Below are 6,000 nucleotides of genomic sequence, written 5' to 3' on the forward strand. Positions count from 1 at the left end.
AGTATCACAGGACTCAATGTTCTCATGGCCTAATAGATTGTAATTATTTAATTTCGTTAATTGTTGGAAGTGTATTAATTGTGGAAGAACATTTTAAACTATATTAAATCATATTTAAAGTACACTGTACATTTAGCCTGCATATAGTATAATTTATTTTGAATGCACAGTATTAAAGAAAATATTTTAAAGAAGACTGATAATAGAACTATGCCCTTCCTTTTAACTCAGGTCCAGATTCACACATGACCTTACACCACTGGATTTCATGAGTCTCAAGCCTTTGGGACTCAAACAAAGACTATACCATTGGCTCTCTCGGGTCTCCAGCTTTCCAGCTGCAGAACATGGGATTTCTGAGACTCCATAATAATAAAATCCAACCCGCTGTAGTGTATATCTTTGTATATATGTATCCTATTGGTTTTATTTTTCTGGGAAACCCAAACTTACACACACTATATGAATATTATTTATGAAATTTCTTTCTTGCCTCAGTTTCTTAAAATGGAAGTAATCTGAATTACTTAAGCATGTGAAGCTGTATCCACTAGTGAATTCAGGTATATATTCTGGATATGAGGAAATGTGAATTCTGAGTATTCTATAAATTCTGGCACCTAAAGTTATATATATCATATACACTGGAGTCCTAAATTGTGCACCAAACCATTTATATATGGCTGTGTCAAGTTGTAACCACTGATATAACAAACCACATATTGCATAGCAGCAAATGGAGCCTTGAACACATAGTTTAAAGAGGTACATTTTGCCTGCTTTGAAGTAATGTCTGAAGTTATATACACTGAAAACATGTAATCTGAAATCTTGCACGTTGAACACATTGCCATCTCAGGCTCTACCTTGAAATATTATTAGCCTTGTTTATTTTTGCTTTTTTTTAAACACCAGCATGTAAAGCTATGCAGACAGAGCTTTCAATCTTTATTAACTTTTCCCTTTCATCCAGAGGCACAGTTTTAAGGGCCTATGTTTAGGCATATTCACATGTGTAGGTCAACAGTCTGGGTTTTATTTCATTACTGACTTTTAAACATCTGCAATTTTCCATGGCTTATTAGCTTAGGTGGGTAATGTCTGATGTTAACGTGATCAATGTTGTGCGTTCCATGTCACTATGAAAATGATTTCTGGACCTTCCTCCTTGTGTTTTTTCCTTCCTTTCTCTCATAATTGTATCTACTCAGACAAGTTTTCTCATTAGTATATGCCCAGGTACTAAAAAGGAATCTGGCAAAAAGGATGACTATGTGTACAGAAATTAACAGAACTAATGTTAAAAATCTATAAAGAGTAATCAAATTTCCTATTTCAGTTCAGTTCTGAAAAGCTACAATAGAACTGGGTGATGTGCTATCAAAGGACATAAAAATTAATGGTGTCCAAGTTACCCAAAATTTGCTTGTCAGACAAACAACTATAAAGCAGGCAATAATACCAGTTAGACTATTACAAATACTATAATGACTTATTAAAACCAGTTGCTTAAGATAATTTACATTAAAACTATAACTATTTTGGGGGATTAGTGAAGTAGCACATAGATAATCGCCCTTTGACAGGTCTTTAAGGATGCTGCGAACCTGGATAAGAAGTCGTATATCAGTCAAAGCTCTTGGTCACAAGCCACAGAAATTACCCCCAGTCTAGAGTTTACAAATTTAGCAAGTCTGAATAGGTTGTACTTATACTAATTAATTAATCAATCTATTTGTCAATTAATTATTATTTTGCTAATCTAGCAATCTTAGAAGGGATATTAGATGTAGGATAGGGAAAACAATGGCAAATGACCATTGACACACAAAATATTAAGCCATAGACTTTGAATAACTTTAAAAATGAGACTATCAATGTAGTTTTCTTAAAATTCAAATTTCAGTGAAATCTCATGTATAACTTTAAAAGGAATCATAAGATAATAACCTGTACATTTATGTGACCCGAAAGTTTTCTGCTCGTTGTATATTTAAAGATAAAGTACACAGGGTTTTCTAAAAATAGAGTTATCTTGTCTTTAAAATGAAAATGCAAGAAATACTAAGTTTCTAAATTTAGTACTATTTTTCTGAAACTGTATGGCACACTAAAAAGATCCGTGTGTGAAGTTCTACAGACACTCGCTCTCCTACAAGAAATAACTGACATTGAATCTGAAGAACTTATATTCACAGTTTCACAAATCATGTAAGAATAGTCCTTGGGGAAATACTAGATCTTTGTTGAATAATTCTGATAACTTGAATTTCAATCAGATATCAATTTCCTGCCAAAGAATTGTCTCTGTTATCTAATATAGTTACTTCCCTGGCAAAATCTATTAGATTTAAAAGGTCATAATTTTGGATACTTCTGCTTTTATTTAATAAGTATTTAAATGGGCTGCTATCTATTGGAACTTATTTTAAAAGGTACATAGACATTTTGTTCCTACAGCTATTAGAGTTACTTTCATAAACATCAGTTTATTTCCTCATAAAGGACATTTGTACTTGTGGATTATTGTACTTCTGTTATATTGACCAGCCAACCTCTGAAGAACTGCTCTTGAAATGTCCCCCAGATAGTGTGTGGGGAAAAAACAACCAATCCAAAATCATCTTTATTAAGGAATTCTGTAGTAAGAAATTACTATTTTGAGTATTACACATTCCACCCCTCAAATAACACCACATATTATCCTAAAAAGAACAGTACCATAGACTTTACTATATCCCAGGATTTATGATTGGAATTTGTGATAAGAAATATTAAGTCATAGAAACAGTATCTGTAGATAGAAAAGAATAGGTATGTGAAATGAAAATGTGTAAAGAACAGACAAGTAATGATATCCACATAGAGGAAGTCACAGGGAAAATGAATCAAGATAACAGTATTATTGTGAGGCATAGAGATACAAGAAAGGCCTCATCAACAAATATAATCTGTAAAGATGAAGAATTTTAATTTTCTTCAACAGTAAATAGCACAGTCACATTCCAGAAAACAGTGAATGACCTTGGTAAGCATGCCGTATCCATGTGAAAAGAAAGAAGCAGTGAAATGAGTTGTGAGGTGAAGCTGTGAGGAGAGACAAGCAGGAGGATAAAAAATTTTGAGCACAACTTATTTTTATATAATATGATAAAAATGAAGAGTCATTATAAATGATTTGCAAAGACTGGCTTGATAAAATGAAGATGATTCTAATACCTGAGCAGAAGTTAGATTAAACTAGAATTAGCTAACTTTTCAGTTTGGTTGGGAGAGGGCTATAGTTGACTATTTTAATGAAAACTTTGGAAGAATGAATAATTAATATTTTAGCATACATTACTTCTGAGATGAACCTTAAGAAAAAAAAAAATAATAATAGCAGTGTTAAAAGGTTACAGTATCTCTGGAGTGTATTTAGGTTGCTATTTCTTCCAGTAACATCCTCAGCCACAGTTCACCCAATCAACCCTCACAGTGTTGTCCATAGAACTACAGACAAGTACTTTGGGATACTATTAACAATGACCATGGAAGCAGGCAGGACTCATTTAAAAGGCAAAATCAATATAATTTAGTAAATTAGAGAAAAAGAAGTAAATTAATAAGCATAGAGGATGAGAGTGTAGTGGTGAGATTTATGTTACTATAGACAATATTAAGGGAATAGTTGTTTTGTATGTATAAGTGATGAGTTTATATTCACCATATACTTCAAAGTACTTATTTTATATGTCTCTTAAGGACACATTTTGCTATTGCTATTGATTCATTGGTCTATTTTATGTTTTTGATATGATTTCTTTTTCTTTTTAATTAATTAATTAATTAATTAATTTATTTATTTTGAGACAGAGTCTCGCTCTCTCGCCCAGGCTGGAGTGCAGTCCCGCGATCTCAGCTCACTGCAAGCTCCGCCTCCCGGGTTCACACCATTCTCTCTCCTGCCTCAGCCTCCCGAGTAGCTGGGACTACAGGCACCCGCCACCATTCTCGGCTAATTTTTTGTGTTTTTAGTAGAGACAGGGTTTCATCGTGTTAGCCAGGATGGTCTCCATCTCCTGACCTCGTGATCCGCCCACCTCGGCCTTCCAAAGTGCTGGGATTACAGGCGTAAGCCACCATATCCGGCCTTTTTTGCTATGATTTCTAGTGACAGTTGGAAATAAAGTGCTGTGCATAGTGGAAAATGTGTGGGATTACAAAACAGTCAAAGACCCCACCCAGGTCCAGTTACAGCTCCCAAATTAATCCCCTGAAACTTTAGCCAAGCCACTCTCCTTCTCTTTGCCCAAATTTGCCATTTATTGAAATTAGGTATAACATTTGGTGGTCACTTAACATATGCAAATGAATAATGGCACTTTTGAGTCTGATAAGATTGTAAGCAGATTTTTACTGTATGGGTTTATATTTGTGCTACATTTGCATTAAAACTCCCTTTCCTCAGTATCCTTCCAAGTTTTGCTCATGTGAACTTCTCAGTGAGGACTTCCCTGAGCAATTCTGCTGAAAATTTAGTTCCTACCCCTCTCCACTATCATCCTTCCTCATGCTTGCCTTTTCTCCACACTTCTTACACATAATGTAACTTACTTACATACATACTTTATACTTTTGTACAACACAGAATATAGCATGAATGAAATACCTGGAATTATGCAAAAGGAATGCATCTACCATGCAGCCTGTCATGATTTGAAGATTAGCCACAATGACAAATTGAACTCAGATTAAAAATACTTTTATAGAGTATATTGTTAAACCAGCAATATAAAAGATAGCCATGTGCAGGGGCATAAGTCATTGACTTCTTACCTTCTTCCAGTGACATAAATGGAATTCAATTCATCTTGGCAGCATATAAAGAATAAGAAATCTAAAATTCAGAATAGCCGTGAACTGGGGCTTGTCTATATACAGAAGTGATCCTGAAGGACTTCTCATAAAAAAGACATGAACTAATTTAGAAAAAAAAGGATGTAAGATACTTTGAAAAGAGATAGTATTGGGCCTGCATATAGCCTGACACCTATTAAAATATTCATGGAATATTAAAAAGACAAAAACTTTCACAAACTCATAAAACTAAATGTAAGAGTTTTCAGCCTTAGCCCTACTGACATTTGGGCTGGAAAATTCTTTGTGGTGAGATGCCATCTGTTCATTCTAGGATGTTTGGCAGCATCCCTAGTCTTTACCCGGTATATGTCAGTAACACTCTCCCTCCACCATTATCTGCTCACAAGTCACATTAACCAATAGAGTCTTTAGGCATTCCCAAATATCTCCTAGGAAGCAAAAACTCACCTATGGTTGAGAACCCTTGCCCCACAGCCATAAAAGCAAACAGAGAGTTTCTTATAACAAGCAGACACAAGCAAAGTAAAAATCTACAAAGCATGAAAAAGGGAAGTAAATCTACAACACTTGGATGGAAATACAGGTCTGAAATGGTAATATGCATTACAGCTTTAAAATTTTCTAGTAAGCATAAATTAAATATAACATTTAACCTTAGGAGAGAAAGAAGATACAAAGAAAGTAATAGTAACTAATATTATAATAAAATTAATATCAAAAAACATAATTAAAAGAAATACTACTCAGTGGGATGAGTAAGCTAATCTTATAACAACAAAAAAGTTAACTTCACAAGCCCTTGTACGTGTAGAAATATGGCATAAATCGAAACATTTTAAAAATATGAGAAGACATTGGCAAATACACATGAAAAAGGGAAATTTAACACATGGTACTCTGTATCTGAAACAAAAATATTAAAACTTGCTGCTGAGGCAGGGGGAATTGCTTTAACCCAGGAGGCAGAGGTTGCAGTGAGCCGAGACTGCACCACTGCACTCCAGCCTAGGTGACAGAGTAAGACTCTGTCTCAAAATAGAAACAAAAATATTACAACTTGTTATTAATAGAAACCATAGAACAATGAAAGTTGAATTGATATTTTAAAGCTTTTTTCTACAAATAAAGATTGCAAGA

This window comes from Theropithecus gelada, chromosome 5, assembly GCF_003255815.1.
Source record: "Theropithecus gelada isolate Dixy chromosome 5, Tgel_1.0, whole genome shotgun sequence".
In the NCBI taxonomy this organism is placed as follows: Eukaryota; Metazoa; Chordata; class Mammalia; order Primates; family Cercopithecidae; genus Theropithecus; species Theropithecus gelada.